General features: G+C 35.1%; 1 protein-coding gene across 2 annotated transcripts in view; it reads right to left on the minus strand.

The window, feature by feature from the left end:
• Positions 1 to 24,371, minus strand: part of CSMD3 (CUB and Sushi multiple domains 3) — a 1,311,859-nt gene that overhangs the window by 947,028 nt on the left and 340,460 nt on the right. The gene's annotated exons all lie outside the window — the stretch shown is intronic.

Consider the following 24,371-nt stretch of genomic DNA (forward strand, 5'->3'; position numbering starts at 1 on the left):
GCACCATACACTACATTAGCCACAGGCAATACACATAAGAATAATGATTTTGTCCCTTAAGAACTCACTATTTAGTATAAGAAAGACAAAAAGTCCCTAGTGCAATGTGATGAGTAACACAATACAGGTATATATGAAATACCATGGAAATACATATGAAGAAGTCATTAATTCATTAGGCACAATAAGAGTTTCTACCACTATGAATATTTTCATTACAAAAAGGAACTGGCCAGGAAAAGAATTACATGTTTCTCATCAAGTTTCCAGAAGAGCCATTTCCCTGGTTGTAGTTTCTATCCAGACAAACCAAATTTGACTGAAACAGATAATACAGACCATGTAAGTTTGTATCTTTCTGTTTCAATTGAGATTCAACAAAAAAACCATGATCATATTTTCACCTTCTGAAAACCATTTATTTCCATCTCTATCATTATTTCTGTTATTTTTCAAAAAATGGGAAGAGAAAATGAGTAAAACCCAATTTTCTACTTTCCAGTTGTCTATGGTTAGAATCAGGAAACTCAAATTTCATTTCTTCCACAATGATCTTATTTAATGGAAAAGGGAAAATATAAGTAATTCCATCATATATACTTTTTATTTTGTGGCTATATTCCGGAATTCTTTTTTTTTAATTTATTTTTTATTGGTGTTCAATTTACTAACATACAGAATAACCCCCAGTGCCCGTCACCCATTCACTCCCACCCCCCGCCCTCCTCCCCTTCTACCACCCCTAGTTCGTTTCCCAGAGTTAGCAGTCTTTACGTTCTGTCTCCCTTTCTGATATTTCCCACACATTTCTTCTCCCTTCCTTTATATTCCCTTTCACTATTATTTATATTTCCCAAATGAATGGGAACATATAATGTTTGTCCTTCTCCGACTGACTTACTTCACTCAGCATAATACCCTCCAGTTCCATCCACGTTGAAGCAAATGGTGGGTATTTGTCATTTCTAATAGCTGAGTAATATTCCATTGTATACATAAACCACATCTTCTTTATCCATCATCTTTCGATGGACACCAAGGCTCCTTCCACAGTTTGGCTATCGTGGCCATTGCTGCTATAAACATCGGGGTGCAGGTGTCCCGGCGTTTCATTGCATTTGTATCTTTCGGGTAAATCCCCAACAGTGCAATTGCTGGGTCGTAGGGCAGGTATATTTTTAACTGTTTGAGGAACCTCCACACAGTTTTCCAGAGTGGCTGCACCAGTTCACAATCCCACCAACAGTGTATGAGGGTTCCCTTTTCTCCGCATCCTCTCCAACATTTGTTGTTTCCTGCCTTGTTAATTTGCCCCATTCTCACTGGTGTGAGGTGGCATCTCATTGTGGTTTTGATTTGTATTTCCCTGATGGCAAGTGATGCAGAGCATTTTCTCATATGCATGTTGGCCATGTCTATGTCTTACTCTGTGAGATTTCTGTTCATGTCCTTTGCCCATTTCATGATTGGATTGTTTGTTTCTTTGCTGTTGAGTTTAATAAGTTCTTTATAGATCTTGGAAACTAGCCCTTTATCTGATATGTAATTTGCAAATATCTTCTCCCATTCTGTAGGTTGTCTTTGAGTTTTGTTGACTGTATCCTTTGCTGTGCAAAAGCTTCTTATCTTGATGAAGTCCCAATAGTTCATTTTTGCTTTTGTTTCTTTTGCCTTCGTGGATGTATCTTGCAAGAAGTTACTATGGCCGAGTTCAAAAAGGGTGTTGCCTGTGTTCTTCTCTAGGATTTTGATGGAATCTTGTCTCACATTTAGATCTTTCATCCATTTTGAGTTTATCTTTGTGTATGGTGAAAGAGAGTGGTCTAGTTTCATTCTTCTGCATGTGGATGTCCAATTTTCCCAGCACCATTTATTGAAGAGACTGTCTTTCTTCCAATGGATAGTCTTTCCTCCTTTATCGAATATTAGTTGCCCATAAAGTTCAGGGTCCATTTCTGGATTCTCTATTCTGTTCCACTGATCTATGTGTCTGTTTTTGTGCCAGTACCACACTGTCTTGATGACCACAGCTTTGTAGTACAACCTGAAATCTGGCATTGTGATGCCCCCAGATATGGTTTTCTTTTTTAAAATTCCCCTGGCTATTCAGGGTCTTTTCTGATTCCACACAAATCTTAAAATAATTTGTTCTAACTCTCTGAAGAAAGTCCATGGTATTTTGATAGGGATTGCATTAAACGTGTATATTGCCCTGGGTAACATTGACATTTTCACAATATTAATTCTGCCAATCTATGAGCATGGAATATTTTTCCATCTCTTTGTGTTTTCCTCAATTTCTTTCAGAAGTGTTCTATAGTTTTGAGGGTATAGATCCTTTACATCTTTGGTTAGGTTTATTCCTAGGTATCTTATGCTTTTGGGTGCAATTGTAAATGGGATTGACTCCTTAATTTCTCTTTCTTCAGTCTCATTGTTAGTGTATAGAAATGCCACTGACTTCTGGGCATTGATTTTGTATCCTGCCACGCTACCGAATTGCTGTATGAGTTCTAGCAATCTTGGGGTGGAGACTTTTGGGTTTTCTATGTAGAGTATCATGTCATCAGCGAAGAGGGAGAGTTTGACTTCTTCTTTGCCAATTTGAATGCCTTTAATGTCTTTTTGTTGTCTGATTGCTGAGGCTAGGACTTCCAGTACTATGTTGAACAGCAGTGGTGAGAGTGGACATCCCTGTCTTGTTCCTGATCTTAGGGGAAAGGCTCCCAGTGCTTCCCCATTGAGAATGATATTTGCTGTGGGCTTTTCGTAGATGGCTTTTAAGATGTCGAGGAATGTTCCCTCTATCCCTACACTCTGAAGAGTTTTGATCAGGAATGGATGCTGTATTTTGTCAAATGCTTTCTCTGCATCCAATGAGAGGATCATATGGTTCTTGGTTTTTCTCTTGCTGATATGATGAATCACATTGATTGTTTTACGGGTGTTGAACCAGCCTTGTGTCCCAGGGATAAATCCTACTTGGTCATGGTGAATAATTTTCTTAATGTACTGTTGGATCCTATTGGCCAGTATCTTGTTGAGAATTTTTGCATCCATGTTCATCAGGGATATTGGTCTGTAATTCTCCTTTTTGGTGGGGTCTTTGTCTGGTTTTGGAATTAAGGTGATGCTGGCCTCATAGAACGAATTTGGAAGTACTCCATCTCTTTCTATCTTTCCAAACAGCTTTAGGAGAATAGGTATGGTTTCTTCTTTAAACGTTTGATAAAATTCCCCTGGGAAGCCATCTGGCCCTGGACTCTTGTGTCTTGGGAGGTTTTTGATGACTGCTTCAATTTCCTCCCTGGTTATTGGCCTGTTCAGGTTTTCTATTTCTTCCTGTTCCAGTTTTGGTAGTTTGTGGCTTTCCAGGAATGCGTCCATTTCTTCTAGATTGCCTAATTTATTGGCGTATAGCTGTTCATAATATGTTTTTAAAATCGTTTGTATTTCCTTGGTGTTGGTAGTGATCTCTCCTTTCTCATTCATAATTTTATTAATTTGAGTCTTCTCTCTCTTCTTTTTAATAAGGCTGGCTAATGGTTTATCTATCTTATTAATTCTTTCAAAGAACCAACTCCTGGTTCTGTTGATCTAATAGTGAAGCTTGCAAATTCCAAAGATAAGGAGAAGATCCTTAAAGCAGCAAGAGACAAGAAATCCCTGACTTTTATGGGGAGGAGTATTAGGGTAACAGCAGACCTCTCCACAGAGACCTGGCAGGCCAGAAAGGGCTGGCAGGATATATTCAGGGTCCTAAATGAGAAGAACATGCAACCAAGAATACTTTATCCAGCAAGGCTCTCATTCAAAATGGAAGGAGAGATAAAGAGCTTCCAAGACAGGCAGCAACTAAAAGAATATGTGACCTCCAAACCAGCTCTGCAAGAAATTTTAAGGGGGACTCTTAAAATTCCCATTTAAGAAGTTCAGTGGAACATTCCACAAAAACAAGGACTGAATAGATATCATGATGACACTAAACTCATATCTCTCAATAGTAACTCTGAACGTGAACGGGCTTAATGACCCCATCAAAAGGCGCAGGGTTTCAGACTGGATAAAAAAGCAGGACCCATCTATTTGCTGTCTACAAGAGACTCATTTTAGACAGAAGGACACCTACAGCCTGAAAATAAAAGGTTGGAGAACCATTTACCATTCGAATGGTCCTCAAAAGAAAGCAGGGGTAGCCATCCTTATATCAGATAAACTAAAATTTACCCCAAAGACTGTAGTGAGAGATGAAGAGGGACACTTTATCATACTTAAAGGATCTATCCAACAAGAGGACTTAACAATCCTCAATATATATGCCCCGAATGTGGGAGCTGCCAAATATATAAATCAATTATTAACCAAAGTGAAGAAATACTTAGATAATAATACACTTATACTTGGTGACTTCAATCTAGCTCTTTCTATACTTGATAGGTCTTCTAAGCACAACATCTCCAAAGAAACGAGAGCTTAAATGATACACTGGACCAGATGGATTTCACAGATATCTACAGAACTTTACATCCAAACTCAACTGAATACACATTCTTCTCAAGCGCACACGGAATTCTTAAATAAGATGTCTACCATATGAAACAGTTTAGCAAACAAATTACTGAAAATCACTGTTTATTAATTTCCCAAGAACACTACAATAAAATTCCATAAATTAGGTGTCTTAAAATACCAGAATTTTATTACCTCACTGTTCTGGACATGAGAAGTTGGGAATCAACTCTCAAGGTCTATCTTACGGCCCTAGTGAAGAATTCCTCCTCGTCTCTTTCTAGGTTTTGGATGGTTGCCGGCAATCCTTGTTTTTTGGCTTGTAGGTACATCATTCCAATCTCCGCCTCATCATCACATATCCTTCTTCTCTGTATTCAAATTTCACTCCTCTTAAGACAACAGTCAATGGACTAGGACCAACGCCAGTCTAATCTGATCTGATCTTGCTTTGAATCCATCAACAAGGATCCTATTTCCAAATAACGTCACATTCACAGTACAAGTTAGGACCTGAACATGTTTTCCAGAGGGACACAATACTACCCACTAAATATGGGAACAAAGAAGTGATAGTTTGGCATAATGGAAACAACTCAGGAATTTTTTTTTAAGATTTTATTTATTTATTCATGACAGACACAGAGAGAGAGAGAGAGAGAGAGGCAGAGACACAGGCAGAGGGAGAAGCAGGCCCCACCTAGGGACCCGACGCGGGACTCGATCCCAGGTCTCCAGGATCATGCCCTGGGTGGAAGGCGGCGCTAAACCCCTGAGCCACCCAGGCTGCCCCTCAGTCAGAAATTTAAAAGAACTGCTCCAAAGACAACCTACCACTCTTCAACACTCAGCATACATTGCATGATTTCTGTGGAATTTTCTCTGACAAACGCAATCTAAATGTTTCTCTCTTTTCTGAATTCTTAAATGTTTCTACCCTATATATTGGTATTTGGAACTTCTAATACCATTTCTCCAAGCATATAATACAAAATGCAAAACTAGGTTGCTTACACTTACTTTTCTTTTTATGATATTTTCAACCTCTAGAACAATGTATCACATGTAATAGCTATTTAATAAATACTGATTTTAACTGGAAATTTTACATTCTATTTTATTTAGCATGATACATTTTTATGATTACATAACAAGACAAAAGAATAATGCCTTCAAATCACAATGTGCATGCAGAAAATTAATTGTGAGGCAAAAAGATAGTAATAACTAATTATAAGTACAAGGTAATGCACATCAGAAAAGAATAATGAAAAAGGTTATCTCTGGATGCTTATTTTTCAGTTATATCTTAATATATATTTTTATTATGTAAGACCAATATAAATCTATCATCAAGAAGATCATGGGATCCCTGGGTGGCGCAGCGGTTTGGCGCCTGCCTTTGGCCCAGGGCGCGATCCTGGGGACCCGGGATCGAATCCCACATCGGGCTCCCGGTGCATGGAGCCTGCTTCTCCCTCGGCCTGTGTCTCTGCCTCTCTCTCTCTCTCTCTCTCTCTGTGACTATCATAAATAAATAAAAATTGAAAAAAAATATTTTAAAAGAAGATCATGAAACATATTAGGTAATAACAAGAATTATTTGAAAGACAAGATCAAGTTACTATTTTGTGTAACTCTTAAACCAAGGCATGTCTGCATCTTTAGAACTAGTTAAGTAACTTTAATTCCATAAAGCATATGAAGAAGGGAATGGACTATAAGCTCCATGAGAGCAGAAGTAATGAATATTTTGTTAAATAGTATAAATCTGTTCCCCAGCACATTGTCTGATATGTCTCTTGAATGAATGAAGACTACATTATCTTTTTAGCACATAATATGTATCAAAGATTCTGCTACACTAATTTTCCTAGGAAGTGATGTCTGTATAACATGTGTATGAAAAGTTCAATAAGACTATGAGGCAGGGCATGAATATGAACATTAGGAAGCAAAATCTCAATCTACAGTTTATAACTTGTCCAGTTTACAGAGATGGAAATTCCAAAGGACTAGAAGTCAACCAAACAGAGCGGCCAACCAGCACATGGACTTGATCATTCTTATCTCTGTGGCAAGTATTGCACTCTGGAAATAATCAAATTTGGCTATTATAACCTAGGAATGTTAACACTAATAACTGCCTTTTCCTATTCTATCTGTGCTCATCAAGTAAGCTTCTAAGTAGAATATAACTTAGCCATAAACATCTACCAACAGGGAAATAATGTTATGGTAACACAAGTTTTATGACACATAAAATAATTAAGTATCATTCATTTATTCATACATTTACTAAGTATGGAACGTATCATATGCTCTGTGCATATCCCTAAGATTATTAAATTAAACAAACATGTTATCTGTCTTCATGGAGCTTATGATATAGAAGGAATATAAGCATTGAACAAGTAATTGAAACCTGGTAAGTGTTGAAAGATGTAGACAGTAATGTGAAATTGTACCTCAACGATTTTAGCTACTTTAAATACTCGTAATCAGGGAAGACATAACAGAAGTAGTTTTTAATCTGTAATTAAAAGAGGGAATAGGGGGGATCCTGGGGTGACTCAGCAGTTAAGCACCTGCCTTCGGCCCAGGGTGTGATCCTAGAGTCCTGGGATCAAGTCCTGCATCAGGCTCCTTGCATGGAGCCTGCTTCTCCCTCTACCTACGTCTCTGCCTCTTTCTCTGTGTCTCTCATGAATAAATAATAAATTAAACATTTTTTTTAAGAGAGAATAGGTGTTAGATGAAAATAGAGAAGGATGAGAACATTTTGGGAAGATGGAATGTATATGGAAAGGTCTTAAATATGTCATATTTTATGAAATTGAAGAGATGCCATTATGCTGAAGCATGAGAGGCAAGGATGGGAGTCAAGATGGAAATGTGGTGAATGGCTAAATTAGTATTCTATCTTATGTGAGTTTTGGTTAATGTTACTCTGTTCCAAAGAGATAGATTCAGTTTTGCTACAATTGTAAAAATCCATTTTCTCATTCTAAAGAAGTTCTTGGTAGCTAACCAGTACTCAAATGATTTCTAATAATATCACATTCTCTCATGCTCCTTCAATCAATCCCTATCAAAATAAAGAATAATTTAAAAATGAAATTCATAAACTTTGGAAACTATAGTGGCTGGTGAATTAAATTTGTGGAAGAAAGAATTGTTTAAAAAGAAAAATTCCATTAAAAATAGACATTATGGGGATCCCTGGGTGGCGCAGTGGTTTGGCGCCTGCCTTTGGCTCAGGGCGCGATCCTGGAGACCCGGGATCGAGTCCCACGTCGGGCTCCCGGTGCATGGAGCCTGCTTTTCCCTCTGCCTATGTCTCTGCCTCTCTCTCTCTCTCTCTCTCTCTCTCTGTGTGACTATCATAAAAAAAAAAATAGACACTATGACAAAGGAAAATTAAAACCAAAAAACATTATTGGAAGCATGTATGTTTGTGTGAGCATTTTTAATTCATTACACTAAGAATATGTCATGGATATTTATAATTTATCTAAGGCTTCAGCAAGGCATGTTTACTATATATACTGGTTTTATTTATACTCATTAAGAATACTAGCATCTGAAAAAGGCCATGAAAAAATTAGTGATTTTTTGAATATGATATTGTCTAGTCTTTCTTTAAGTGATATTCTAGTGTACTTCTTTGGAAGTATGACTTGAATTTCCAGTTGAATCAATATCCATTGAAGATTTTCATGAACTCTAATTTAATTGAAAATATTAAGCTTTTTTTGCAACAAGCTTGCCACCACAACACAAATGCCATGAAAATCACCATGAAACCCAAATTAAAATGGGAAAGGAAAAGACTCATATCAACATCTTCATTATTGGGCATGTAGATCTTCATTATTGAATGTAGATTACCACTACTGGTCATCTGACCTACAAATGTGGTGGAATAGACTAAAGAAGTATCAAAAAAATTTGAGAAGGAGGCTGCTGAGATGAGAACGGTCTTCAAGGATGGCTGAGTCTTGGATAAACTGAAAGCTGAATGTGAACATGGTATCACTACTGATATTTCCCTATGGAAATTCAAAACCAGCAAGTATTGTGTGACCATCGTCGATGCCTCAGGAAGTAGTGATCTTATCAAAAATATGATTACAGGCACATCTCAGGCTGACTGTACTGTCCTTATTGTTACTGTGGTGTTGGCAGGTGTTTCTGAGAATGGGCAGACCTGTGAACATGCCCTTCTGGCTTACATACTGAGTGTGAAGCAACTGATGTTGGTGTTAAAAAAATGGATTCCACCAAGCCACCCTACAGCCAGAAGAAATATGAGGAAATCTTTAAGGAAGTCGGCACCTATATTAAGAAAATTGGCTACAACCTGAACACAGTAGCATTTGTGCCAATTTCTGGTTGGAATGGTAACAGCATGCTGGAGCCAAGTGCTAATATCCTTGGTTCAAGGGATGGATAGTTACCCTAAAGATGGCAGTGCAAATGGAACCACACTGCTTGAGGCTCTGGATTGCATTCTGCCACCAATTTGTCCACCTGACAAGCCACTGTGTTCCCCCCGACCCCGGATATCTAGAATGTTGGTGGTACTGGTACTGTCCTCATGGACCGAGACTGGTGTTCTTACCCCCAGCATGATGGTCACCTTTGCTCCAGTCAATGTTACAAGTGAAGTAAAGTCTGTTGAAATGTGCCATTGAGTTTTGAGTAAGTCTCTTCATGTGGATAATGTGGGCTTCAATGTCAAAGATGTTTGTTCTGGTAATGTGGCTGGTGACAGCAAAAATGACCCACCAATGGAAGCAGCTGGCTTCATGGCTCAAGTGATTGTCCTAAACCATATGGGCCAAATCAGTACTGGATATGCACCTGTGCTGGATTATCATACAACTCACACTGCTTGTAAGTTTGCTGAGCTAAAGAAGATTGATCATCATTATGGAAAAAAAAAAGCTGGAACATGGTCCTAAGTCTTGAAATCTGGCGATGCTTCTATCGTTGATATGGTTCCTTGCAAGCCTCTTCTGGGCCATTTTGCTGTTTGTAACATAAGACAGATGCTGTAGGTGTTATCAAAGCAATGGGCAAGAAAGCAGCTGGAGCTGGCAAGGTCATTAAGTCTGCCCAGAAAGCTCAGAAGACTAAGTGAATATTATCCCCAACACCTACCACACTAGTCTTAATAAGTGCTGGAAGAATCATCTCGGAACTGTTTTTGTCAATTGACCATTTAAGTTTAATAGTAAAAGACTGGTTAATGATAACAATGCATCATAAAACCTTCAAAACGAAAGGAGAATGTTTTGTGGACCATTTGTTTTTGTGTGTATGTCACAGTTTTAACCTATTAATTTTTTAAAATCAAGATTTTAATGGAAACAACTTGAACAAAATTCTGTCACAGAATTTTGAGACCTATTAAAATAAAATTTTAATGAGAAAAAATATTGCACATCACATAAAAGGATAAAAGCCATATGATCATTCCAATAGATGCAGAAAAAAAGCATTTGACAAAGTGAAATGTCCATTCATGATAAAAAAAAAAAACACCTCAACAAAGTGGGTTCCCCCCTAAGGAACACATACCAACATAATAAAGCCCATATATTAAAAAACAAACGAAGAAAAGAAAAACAAAGCAAACACAAGGAGCTTTCTGCTAAGGTCAGGAAGACAGGGATGTCCACCGTCACCACTCCTATTCAACATAGTACTAAAAGTCCTAATCACAGCAATCAGATAACAAGAATAAATAAAAGACATCCAAATTGATAAGGAAGAATTAAAACTTTCACTATTTGCAGATGACATGTTCTTATACATTGAAAATACTAAAGACTCCACCAAAAACTACTAGAACTGACAAATCAATTCAGTAAAATCTCAGGATAAAAAAAGCAATGTACAGAAATCTGTTGCATTTCTATATACTAATAATGAAGCAGCACACGGTGAAATTGAGGTAAATAATCCCTTTGGCAATTGCACCAAAGTAAAAAAATATCTAGGAATAAATTCAACCAAAAAGTAAGAGAACCGTACTCTGAAAACTATAAAACACTGATGAAAGAAACTGAGATAACTTAAAGAAATGAAAAGACAGTCCATGCTCATTGATTGGAAAAACAAATATTGTTAAAATGTCTATACTACCCAAAGCAATCAACATATTTAGTGAAATTCCCATCAACATATCAATAGTTTTGTCACAAAAGTAGAACAAATGATCCTAAATTTTGTATGGAGCCACAGAAGACCCCAAATAGCCAAAGCAATCTGAAAAAACAAAGATAAAATTGGATACGTTGCAATTCAATATTCAAGGTGCATTTCAAAGCTCTAGTAATCAAAACAGTATGGTATTGGCACAAAAACAGACACACAGATTAAAGGGACAGAATGAAACCCAGAAAAAAACTCATAATTACATGGTCAATTAATCTTTGACAAAGTAGGAAAGAATATGCAATGGGAAAAAAACAATATTTTCAACAAATGATGTTGGGAAAACTGGACAGCTACATCCAAAAGGGTGAAACTGGACCACTTTCTGTCACTCTACATAAAAACTAACTGGAAATAAATTAAGGATTTAATTGTGAGACATAAAACCATAAAAGTCCTACAAGAGAGTACAGGCAGTAATTTCTCTGTTATCAGCCACAAAAACATCTTTTTAGATATGTCTCCTGAGGTAAAGGAAACAGAAGCAAAAATGAACTATTGGGATTACATCAAAATAAAAAGCTTCTGCCCAGTAAAGGAAATAATAAACAAAATTAAAAGACAACCTACTGAATGGGAGAAAATATTTGCAAATGAAATACCCAGTAAAGGGTTATAACTTCAAAATATATAAAGAATGTATATAACTCAAAACCCAAAAAACAATCTAATTTTAAAATGGGCAAAAGACATGAACAGTATTTCTTCAAGGAAGACATCCAGATGGCCAACAGATACATAAAAAGATGCTCAACAGCACTCATCATCAGTGACATGCAAATCAAAACCACAATGAGATATCATCTCATTCACACCTGTCAGAATGACTAAAATCAAAAAACACAAGAAACAAATGTTGGCAAGGTTGTAGAGAAAATGACCCTGCATGCTGTTGGTGAGAATAAAAACTAAGGCAGCCACAATGGAAGACAGAATGGAAGTTCCTCAAAAAGTTAAAAATAGAACTACCTTATGATCCAGTAATTGTACTATTGGGTATTTACCCAAAAGATTTTAAAAAATAAAAACTCCACTAAATCAAAGGGATACACCACACATCCCTAAATTTATTGCAGCATTATGTACAATAGCAAAGATATAGAAGCAGCCCAACACTCCATAGATAGAAGACTAGATAAGAAAGATATAATACACACACACACATAATGGATAAAGAAGATGAATAAAGATTATATATATATATATATATATATATATATATATATATAAAACTCAGCCATAAATAAGAATAAATCTTGCCATTTTCAACAACCTGGATGGAGCTAGAGTGCATAATGCTATGCAAGATAAGACAGAGAAAGGGATCCCTGGGTGGCGCAGTGGTTTGGCGCCGGCCTTTGGCCCAGGGCGTGATCCTGGAGACCCGGGATCGAGTCCCACGTCGGGCTCCCGGTGCGTGGAGCCTGCTTCTCCCTCTGCCTGTGTCTCTGCCTCTCTCTCTCTCTGTGACTATCATAAATAAATAAAAATTAAAAAAAAAAGATAAGACAGAGAAAGATAAATACCCATATGATTTCATTCAAACAATGAGACAAAAGAGAGAGAGAGAGAGAGAGAGAGACCAAGAAACAGACTCAACTATAGAGAACAAACTGATGATTTCAAGAGGGGAGGTAGGTAGAGATCAGTGAAATTGGTGATGGGGATTAAAGAGTACATTTATCATGATAAGTAATGAGTAATATATAGAATTGTTGAATCACTATGTTGTACACCGGAAACTAACATAACGCCATATGGTAACTATACTGAAATCAAAATTTAGAAAACTTTTAAAAATAATTGAAAATGTTGCTTAAAAGAATAAAACAAAATAAATTATAAAAATAATTTCCAAATCACAGATTCTTTATAATTTAATAGCTAATATAGTTGAGGTGGATTTCGTTTCTATCTCAAAAACATCCAAGGTTTAAACCTACTATTTCCAGAGAAACTACACAGCACATTCCACATCATGAGGCAAGAATTTGAGGGGAGAAACACTTTTGTTACTTTTCTGAAAATTTACCCTGGTTAGAACACAGACACATTTGTAACTTTCCTTGATAATCCATATATTACACACATTGGGATCCCATGTCAAGTGGAGGTAAACCTCTTTTTAACCACTGAGGCAAATATTTCAAGGCTGATTTCAATTGTCCACAGTTTCCCCACAAGACTGGTATTAATGATTAAATTTTGACCCAGGTGAGCAAATATCTTAATATTGAACTTTGAGTATGTATTTTCCTTGATAACTCTCTGAATCATAAGTCTCTGATGAAATTTCTTGTCCTATTGTCCTATCTACTTCCACTCTCACATCTCAATAAATAATTTTAACTCTGTATGACCCTTTCTTCTTTCTCTGCTCTTATGTTGTTTTATTTTTGGTCATTCATATTACTGGAGTAATTTAGTAATCTTTTTTTTCCTTCCTCTAGCCAACCTCTGCTATGCCAAAAGGGATTGTTATTTTTTTTACCGATCTTTCAGCCTAAATAAAGCCAATTGTTTCTCTAGCAAAATTGTTCTTCTTTTTCATTTCTCCAAAAGAATTTTGGACTGAAAACATAAATTGTATATTCTAGGTCATAAAGTTAATGATATATTCAATACTGACATGTTACCTTCTATAAAGCAAGTCAAATACACACTTACCTTGTTGAATACATGGATGGACAACTCCTGCATATATTTTGCTTCATGAGAGATAATGAATGAAAATTAATTTTAAAATATCCATTATTTTCAAGTAGAATATGTGCTAAATGTTATTAAAATCTTCTGGTGTTATGTGATATAATATGACCAAAATCTCCATGCCTTCCTTTATTAGACCCTCTGTAATCTGACTTTGATTTTCCCAATGGTCTTTCAACAGCTGTCTCTTGAATTGACAAATTTATATCCTTTGCAACATTCATTCTCTATATTGTTTCATGCTTAACCAAGGATACAAAACAAACAAAAAAGAAAAAGAAAAGATCTGCCTTTCCTAAACAATAGGACTGTTGACTCTATTTAAAATATTGTGTTAAAGTAGGAAGTTACGTTGAACAGAAAATGAGTATTCAGCAAAGATGATCAGAGTCACTGAAGCAGAGCGAGGTATTGCAGAGAAGTATGACTTATAACCCAAGTCTTCTACTGCTCAACCAAAAGAAGGGAGTTGAAAAACAAGTTTTAAGATTTAATTTTTATGCTTTATAAAGTTTCTTTGGAGATATTTCTACAGGTGATAGTTAATTATTTTGGACTCTGGCACCAAAGCACTTTTAAAATAAAGATTTTCCATTAAGAGTTTTTGTGGGACAAAAAGTCATTTGCTGTACAAGGAAAATTAGTCAAGTTAGACAAGGGATACTTTTATGAAAATTATGTTAGAGGATGAAGATAATTACATAACTTTCAAAAGTAGAAACTAACTCAAGAATTAGATTTTACCTTATTTAACTAGAATGAAATCATTCCTGTTAAAATGAAGAAATTTAGCATATTTCAAAGTTTATTTTAAAAAACTCAGTCAAAGCTATTTGTGTTTTAGAAACACACATTTGTGTTTAGAAATATATATGCCCTACATATGATAACCTACGTATCATTAAAACCTTATGTTCTATTTCACAGATTTTGATTTTCAATTAGTATTTGTTCCTTTTTATATAAGCTGTTAGGAATAAATGGCTTTTACTAAGAAATAAAACTTATGGATATTTTCTTTGAGTAAATACTTAGTGGTGGAATTATCAGATCATATGGAACTTTTTAATTTCTTGAGGAACTCCAGACTTTTTTCCACAGTAGCTGTACCAATTTACACTGCCACCAAGAGTGCACGAGGTTTCCTTTTTCTCCACATCCTCACCAAGACTCGTTATTTCTTATCTTTTTAATTTTGGCCATTATGACAGGTTGTAAGGTGGTATTTTATTGTGGTTTTGATATATAATGTACAGAAGTGTTGAAACTCTATGTTGTACACCTGAAACCAATGAAACATTGTATGTCAACTCTACTTGAATGAATGAATGAGGCAAACTCCATTGGAAGTCACTTCTTTCCCTCTCCAGGCTGTGCTCTGTCAATACCTTTAACCCCCTTTTCTTCTGCCCTAACATTGCATGAGCCAGCAATGACACTTCATATCTTTTTATACTTGGATCTAAGTTGCTAGATAGTGTTATAAAAATATTCAAATTCATCAATTGTTGACACTTCAAATTCATCTTGTAAAATTCTAACTGAATCCAAAACACCATCCAGCAATCCTTCTGTTTCCCTAGTTCAGGAGCCTGAGTGGCTCAGCAGTTGAGTATCTACCTTTGACTCAGGGTGTGAAGTTCCACATGGGGCTCCCTGCAGGGAGCCTGCTTCTCTCTCTGTCTGTGTTTCTGCCTTTCTCTCTCTGTGTGTGTCTCTCATGAATGAATAAATAAATATTTAAAAAAAAACCCTGGTTGTTGGGGTTTTTTTGTTGTTGTTCTGTTTTACCACTTTCTACAGAAGATATTTTAAATGATCCCACTCTCCTAAATATCCTAAACTATCACCTCCTCTCACTTTCAGCAGATGACCTTTATCATCAGGGATAAAATAGAAACCACTAGAAAGAGCATATCTCCATTTCTTCCATACAAAGGTAAACACTGATATATCTGTTGCTTCGCACTTTTCTCTTGTCAAAATGGAGTGATGTTGCCTCCTGGCTAAGACTAAGTTACAGGTTAATAAATTATGAAATGAATATGACAAGCACTAGAATTTTCAGTGATACAAAAAAAAAAAAAAAAAAAACAGATGATGACAGTAAGCAAGAATAATGAAGTTTGGAGTTTCAGAGTTGTAGTCACCCTGGGTAAATTCATAGGAGTTCTTTATTAGAGAGAGGAGGTAAGGAAAGCAAGGGATAATGAAAAGCATATACTAGGAGTTCCTCACAAATAACAGAGACAAGATTGTGCTTGATTTCCACGGATTAAATATGATTAATGAAATTAGTCTAAATTTCATATACTCAGGTTCTAGTTTAACTTTAGAAATTTGTACAGTTTTACAGTCTTTATGAAAAAATCACACAAAATAAAAACTGTGGAATCAGACATTCTTTTCCCTTTGAAGTTAAAACACATCTTTAATTAATGAATTTAATAATTATAATATTTTATTTTGTTGAATATCTTAAATTTAAAAGCAGAATAGGCACTTGTTTACTTCTGTGGATGCAGGAATACTTTGAAAATGCAAGTTATTTAATAAAGATGTAACTATGAATGTAAGGTCTGATTTTTAAAGCTATAAAAACAGCACTAAATGATTTTCCATCCCTACATCAATAATTAGAAAGATAACCTCAAATTAGTCATAAATAAATGTGTAAATGAAAGCTACATATTTTATTTTATGTATATAATTGCTTATATGTCTAAGATGTGGGGTACATTTAACAAATGAGGGTTTTGGACCTTAATCAATCAAAGATGAAATACCATTTAAATACCATTTAAATGGACCTGGTCTTGTTAAAAACCTTTGAAAATGTTTCTCAGTAATCATCTTATATTTGTGTTATTTTTTGTTTCATATATTATAATTTTGTTGTAGGTCCTATGATAATTCTTTTTTTATGGATAATCAAGATTTACACACATCCCCTCTTCCTGCTACATTGCCAAATGGGTCCTCCTTAAGGCAAAAAATATATATATTTAAAGGCACTAAAATCGTAGATTATACATACTAAGCATTCTCAGATATCTAGTATAATTTCTAAATCTTTAGAGTAAAATTATGTTTAAGCATAAAACAGATCTAAAATAACAACTTCAGGATATATTTAAAACCAGTAATATATACTATAATATTTATATGTCAAAATCTCAGGTTTTTAAAATATTTTACTGATATACTTTTCGTGTGTATATATATATTTAGATATATATAATAAGATATATATAATATATATAATATATAATATTTAGATATATATTTAAATATATATAATATATATTTAAAGCCTAGTTGTATGCATAATAAGAGGTATTTTACTAAAAAGTACACTGGAGCAAGTATTTGAGGACCTCAATTGTCACTTTGAATATTCAGAATACACATTGAGCTCATCTCCCTCTAAGAGGAAAACAGGGCAGCTGAATCCTTAAAATCCCTTCTGGCTCCAGTATCTTATCCTTTTATGAATGTCCTATTTAATTTTCCTAAAAAGAAGCAAATTTGACGGAACAATAGATAAGGAAAATGTGGTTATTATATATACAAACATGGACAACATGTATGAACCTTGAGGACATTCTGCTAAATGAAATAAAACAGTGACAGAAGGACAAGTTCTGCATAATTCTACTTACATGAACTATCTAAAACTGTTAAATTCATAGAAGCAGATTATAGAATGATATTTTCCAGGGGATGAGGGAGGGAGAAAGGAGGAGGAGTTGCTATTCAACAAGTATAAAGTTTCAGTTATGCAGGATGGATAAGTTCTAAGATCTGTTGTATAACACTGTGCCTATAGTTAACAATGCTATATCATAAACTTAAAATTTTGTTGAGAGGAACTATCTCATGTTAAATGTTCTTACTGCAATAAAAAGAGAGTCCAAAATTATAGAATCATAATAGATATTAATCAAGTTACTTAAACCCCTGTGGATAAGTAGTAATATGCAGAACCAGAGCTTCACTGCATGTTTTAGGCTAATAATTGTCAGAAGGGAGTAAACAGGAGCACCTGATAGGATTAGTATCTGCGATATTTATTTTTACATAATAAAACTTAACTGTCACTTTCCTTTGGTTAACTCATCCTGTTTAGTTAGACAATTTATTTATCCACTAGCACAATCTTTGTGCTATTCATTACATATGTGTATACCAAATACATATGTGTATATATTATATAATTAGCTTTATTAGTTTGATATACCATGTTAATTTGTCCTTCAAATTTTTGAGTGGTTAGAAATATTTTGGCTCTGTGAGATGCTCACAGGAAGGTTATATGACACAGTTATAATATTGGTTAAACTAAACATATTGCTTTAATTTCTATAGCAATGCATTGGAGTCGTCCTTTATAGATTTCCTGATTCTGTGCCTACAGAATGTAAATCACCAGGTTTGTGTGGGAGCTGGGAAATCTGCACTTTAACAAACACCATAGGCAACTCTGATATACATATTACAAAAACACCATTTGAGAAGTACCACTAAATGTGGAATATTAGCATACATATAAAAATATACACATATAATATACATCATATAAATTTCCCCTGAATTTAACCAATATTTCATTTTTATGAGTTCTAAATCTTATTCCTATCTAAAACCATCTGATAATTAAGGTATAATTAAGAAACATTAATATTAAATTAAATTTTGTTGTATATGATATTAAGTGATATATAATATATTATAGTATATTAAGTTATAATTTATGTCATAATTAAGTTACACATTTCCAATTTATGGGGAGATAGAGATATGTTCTGTTGGAATCCTGCTTAACCTTCAACCCTACACCTTACGAGAAAAACTCATTTCTCCTCTGGTTCCAGCTTACAATTAACTTGTCTTCCTGACTTTTCCATCATTATGTCTTTTCTGTCATCTAATCTGAAAAATTACAATTATTATAGAATTCTTTATTACATCTGAGATATTTAGTCACTCATTCCTCTTGGTTCCAATCTTTGATAATGATCCTTTGCTCTTTTATTTCAATATGTGGAGTTTCCAAATTGATTTAATTTCTCTCTCATAAAACCTCTGTCATGGATTAATCCCCAACCTGATCTATTCATTTTCACTTTCATTTTCATTTTATTTATTTATTTATTTATTTATTTATTATTTATGATAGTCACAGAGAGAGAGAGAGAGAGAGAGAGAGAGAGAGGCAGAGACACAGGCAGAGGGAGAAGCAGGCTCCATGCACCGGGAGCCCGACGTGGGATTCGATCCCGGGACTCCAGGATCGCGCCCTGGGCCAAAGGCAGGCGCTAAACCACTGCGCCACCCAGGGATCCCCATTTTCATTTTCTTTATCTGCTTCTCTAGTGACTGTGATCTTTCCCTTTTCCTTCCCTTCACAATCAGATCTTTCAAAGGGAGGATTAATTTCATAATCTCCACTTCTTTTTCCTCCATCAATTCTCTCCACTCTCTCCATCATCATTTTTTTTTTTTTGGCACTCTAAGGGTCATTCCCATTATCATAAACATATCATTTTACTTCTTTCAAGTAACAACAAACCAAAAATAAAAAAAATAAAAATACTCTTTCAACTCTATTTCCTCCTTTAGTCCTATTTCTTTGCTCACCTTTGTTTGTAAAAGCAACACTAAAGGCTTATTTTTACTAATCTAATGAAATTTCTCTTCTCTAATACTTTCTTATAGCCACTTCAATAAAATAGTCAACCACAAAACTCCTTTCATTATGTAATCAATGACCTCCATATTATGAAATCCAATTATCAATTTTGGAGCTCATCTTATTAGCTGATTATCAAATTTGACACAACTGATCAGTTGCTTCTTCTTATGTTTCTGTTCTTGGGCTTCCAGGGAACCAAACTCTCCTGGTACTCCTCCTATCTCATCAGCTCTCCTCTTCAAATGCTTTTGCTTGTTATTCCCAGTTTTCCTGAGTTTCGTCACATTCCAGAACAGTTTTTAGCCTTTTCTTTTCTTCGTTTTCTTTTTCTTTTTCCTTTCTTCTTTTAACAATCACTTCTGATTCTAAACTTCTAAATTTAGGTCTCGATCCCACACCTTCAATTCTGAACTAATACTTGTATATCCAGGGCACCTGGGTGGCTAGTGGTTGAGCATCTGCCTTTGGCTCAGGCTATGATCCCAGGTTCTTGGGATCCCGTCTTGCATCAGACTGCCTGCTGGGAACCTGTCTCTCCTTCTGTCTGTGTCTCTGCCTCTCTCTGTGTGTCTCTTATGAATAAATAAATAAAATCTTTTTTAAAAAAAAGAACTTTGGATACCCAACTGACTCCTTGAAATCTTCTTCAGAATGCTTATTGGCCATCTCAAACAACATGTCCAGAATTCAGTTCCATATCATCTCTCCAAAAAAGTTTTATCAAAAGCCTTCCCAATATCAGTGGATATTGCATCCTGTCAGGTCTTCGGAAACCTTAGAGATATCCTTGCTTCTTAGAGTTGTTGTTGCTTCTTCTTTTTCTTGAACTATACATCTCATCAGTTAGGAAATTGCCCTAACTTGTCTTGAAAATGTAACAATTTTCATCACCTCCACTGACATTTCATAATCCTAACAATTATAGTATCTTACCTAGCTTACTGCAAATACTGTATATTTTTCTATCTTTCTTTCCTATAGTTTGTCCCCTACATAGCAGCCAGAATGATCCTTTAAAAAATAAATCTAGTCTTTAGGGTACTCAAAATCCTTTAATGACTCCCCATTTCACTTAGACTAAAAAGCCAAATATGGGTCTTGTTCTGGGTTCCATTAATTATTTTTCTTCTCTACCATGTTCACTCATGTAATTCTTTTGTACCCACAATGACCTACTAGCTATTCCTTTAGCACAATGAGCTCCACTCTGGATTATGTATTTTGCTCTAAACATATTTCTGTCTGGGATGTTTATTGCTGAGATTTCTGCTTGGCTAACCCCCTTACTTCCTTTAAGACTGCTCAAATCTCAACTTCTCAATTGAGGTAACCTCCAACACCCCACAGTTGATTTCCTGATCTCTCTTACCCTATCTCACCTTTCCTTTCTTATCACTCTCTAGACAGAGTGTGTCATCAACTTCCTTATATTGTTTATTGCTTATTGTCAATTCCTCCTGATAGAGCATAAATTCTGCAGGAGCAAGCCCCTCCACTGCTTTGTTTGCTGATGCCCTTAGAACAATGCGTGCTATGCAGTGGATACCCAATAAGTAATTTCTGAATGAACACTGAATGAGTGATAGTCTAGTAAGAACCCAAAGAGATTAAGTTTGGAAATAATTTTAAAGAGTATCTAAACACTCTCCAACCAAGGCTTTGTTAATAAAGCAATATCTAATTAACTCCCACCTCATTGCCCCTGTTGTAGCACCTAAGCATGTGATGCCAAACAATACTGGAGTTGAGAGAGGCTCTGGATGTTGTAGATGAGGATCCTGAGCTCTAAGCAAGTGACATAACTTACCCAGTTTCATCTACCAACAAACAGTCAAAGCTGAAACTTGAACTTAAGTTTCTCTGTGCTTTGTCATTTTTCATTTCACTGCAATGGAATCAGATGACATTGACAAGGTCTCATAAACTTTTATCATTCAGTAATATATGACTGGATTCACTACATTCTGGTGGATCATGCAGTGGTGCTGCTGACTGGTGTTCAACAAACCACAACTACTGATTTAACATATACAGCTTGCAAGAAACGCATTTGCTGATAGTACTCTCTGTGCAGCACAATCATTGGGCTGGCCTAGTCTATGTTGTCAAAGTCAAACACAGGCTACATAAAGCTTGTCTCACTGCCTGAACTTCAGGAACAAAATTTAATATACAGCAGCCAATGGCAAGTCCCCAGTCCTTCAATGAGGGATCTGAAGTCAAAGGAACCATTTGTAATCTTAATGAAAAGAATGTGAATGTCTCCTTTATTCATATTTATCTTTTGAATTATATTATGAGTTGAAAATATTATATGAGCAATGCATAGGAAGAACCAATGTAATACCACCTGAAATATAATTTTTCACTTTGATGACCATATCTTAGACATGAGAATATTAAAGGAATTAGAGGGCCAGAATTAGACTTAAATTTTTATGTTAATTAGTCACAGATCACTTTATACATCAATTCTATAACTAATGCAATTTAAAGGAACACTGCTTTCTTATACTGAAGTGGCCATATGCAATATTATTAATTTACAGACACTATGTATCTTTTTTTTTTAGGAAGTTTTTAAGATTTTACTTTATTCATGAAAGACACAGAGAGAGAGAGAGAGAGAGAGGCAGAGACACAGGCAGAGAGAGAAGCAGGCTCCATGCAAGGAGCCCAAAGTGGGACTCGATCCCGGGGCCTTCAGGATCAGGCCCTGGGCTGAAGGTGGCGCTAAACCGCTGAGCCACCTGGGCTGCCCAACACTATGTATCTTTAAACTGGCATTTATAGAAATCTAATAAAGCTTGGGCATTTGTATCACTTTCTTGAAAAGTGCTAAATGAACTTGTTGATGTTATATTACACATATAATCAGGATTCTGACAAGTCTGCCTAAACATTTACTGTAACACTAATTTTAAAAAACAGTAGGGCAACAAATTTCTGTTTTCTCCCTGAAGAAGAGGGAAATAAGTAAATTTAATTAGAAAAAGCAGAGAAGAGCAATGTGTGGATCTGATGCTATCACTGGACAAGCTACAGTGTTCTAGAAACTCAGAAACATACAAATAGATATTCATATAGAAATATGCAAATCTCTACTAAGAATGCACAATCTGAAAAGGGAGTGACCACCTGAACATAAATGGGAATATTATGATCCCCAGAGTAAATGTGTTAGTTTCTAAACCATATGTTTTAGTTTCTAGAGCTCAGTGGTAACAAAGAAATAGGCACTATAAAGCACTGTTTTCTAATTTCCTTCTTTATATCTAGTAATCAAATATATCTGGAGTTTAAAACCTTAGATTTTTAGTGGAATCACTTGCATACCAAAAGACAGTATAATTATTGGAAAATTCCTGGCATTATCATCCACCTCGATATGACTCCCATATGTATTACTTTAGAAGTAGCAATTTCTAAAACAAGAGTTTATGAATTCTCTAACATTTTAAACGAGAATTCTGCTGAGTTTCATTGCATTCAGGCATGAAATTATCATGGGAAGAGTTAAAGTTATATAACTCTGAGTATTGACAGCCTAAGGGTAGAGGAGAAATCAAGCAAGCAAAAAAGGTGGGTATAGTACTGAGTAACTTTGTCTTATTTTCAAAGGAACATATTATGATGACAGGCCCATGTGGTACTTTGGCTAAAGCCAAGACAACTATAAATACAGCCTTAAAAAAATTTACTCTGTATCCTCTCAGGAGCAGCCCATGATATTGTTTCCTCTTTCTTCACATTTCCTTTCTCTTGTCTATGTGATACCTTATTCCTCCTGCCTCTCTAAATGCACTTCCTCAGCATGCTTTGCTGTATAATTCTTCTAAGCCTGGGACCTATATGCTGTTGGTGCTCAGACTCAGTCCTACTTCCCTCATTTCTTCTCATTACAACCTGTCTCCAGCTAGCCAATACTATTTATGCCTATTAGTTCAACTCCCTTAGATATCAACAACAAATCAGTTATACTTCGATGCAAAACTCTTGAATCATGCAGGCATAGTTTTCTATTAGCCAGCTTTAATGGTAGCTTTCAAAGTGACTCCAAGCTAACCATATATACAAAACAATTCTTAATATTCATAGCTTCACACTTCACCTTCCTTCAATAATTTCCAAATCAGTGAGTATCTCTACTAGCTTTACCCACTTGTGCAAGTCAGAAAATGATGTTTTACTTAAACATCACCTTCTTTACCACTCCTCAATCCATAGAGTCCTTTTCATTATTCTTCTTCCCTCAATATCCCTTAATTTATTCCACTTCTTTATCTCCATCAATACCATTCTAATCTAGGCTGCCATGATTTTTTTCTTGGAATTATAGCAACCACCTCTTAAGTGATCTTCCTACAGCTAATTGAGCCCCACTACAAATCACTTTTTTTGCACTTAGTAAGAATAATCATTTGAAAATTAAAAATTCAAATCATTTGAAAATTCAAATAATCATTCAATAAATTCATTTGAATTTATTCAAATTCAAAACTCTTTATGTAATTGTTTTTGATAAAATACTTTAGTAAAGTCCCTCAGTCCTTATCAAATCCTTTTCATGGCTCGAAAAAACCTTCCTAGTCTAGTGTTTACCAATTATATTATAACAATCTCATCGTTCTTTACGCAATTACTGATTCATAATCTATTTTACACTTTAATCCTATCAGACTTTTAAAATAATATAATGAAACATTTTCTTCTAAAAATATTACACCCTAAGAGCATGTTCTGAAAACTCTACAGTTACCATGAGACCATGTCTTGAAGTCCATTAAAAAAAAAAAAAACAACAACAACAAACAAAAGATCATACTAACCAAGATCATACTGTTTAATTTTTGCCTTCAGATAACAGATTAAGTAAAAGGTCTAGCTATGAAAACAAAGGGAATTTTTTTTTCCCAGGCTATTCAATTAATTTGAAATGAAACACAAACTATGGACTAGCATGCTAAGAACATAACTATAGATTACATTAGGAACAACTCTTTTTCTTTATACAAGTTGTTCTTAAGTCACATTACTTTTTAATGATAGATAATGAAATACTGATGGAAAGTTCAATCTTTCAGAATTCCAACCAATTCAATATATTAGTTCCCTTATCTTCAAAAATATCTCTCAGCTTTGATAGCTGCCCCTACAATTTTCCTGTAACTATAAGTTCTTTTAAATAACTAAACTTTTAAAGGCCCCTATACAGCTGTCCTTTGACCTTCAG

This window comes from Canis lupus, chromosome 13 (assembly GCF_011100685.1).
Source record: "Canis lupus familiaris isolate Mischka breed German Shepherd chromosome 13, alternate assembly UU_Cfam_GSD_1.0, whole genome shotgun sequence".
NCBI classification, from domain to species: Eukaryota; Metazoa; Chordata; class Mammalia; order Carnivora; family Canidae; genus Canis; species Canis lupus.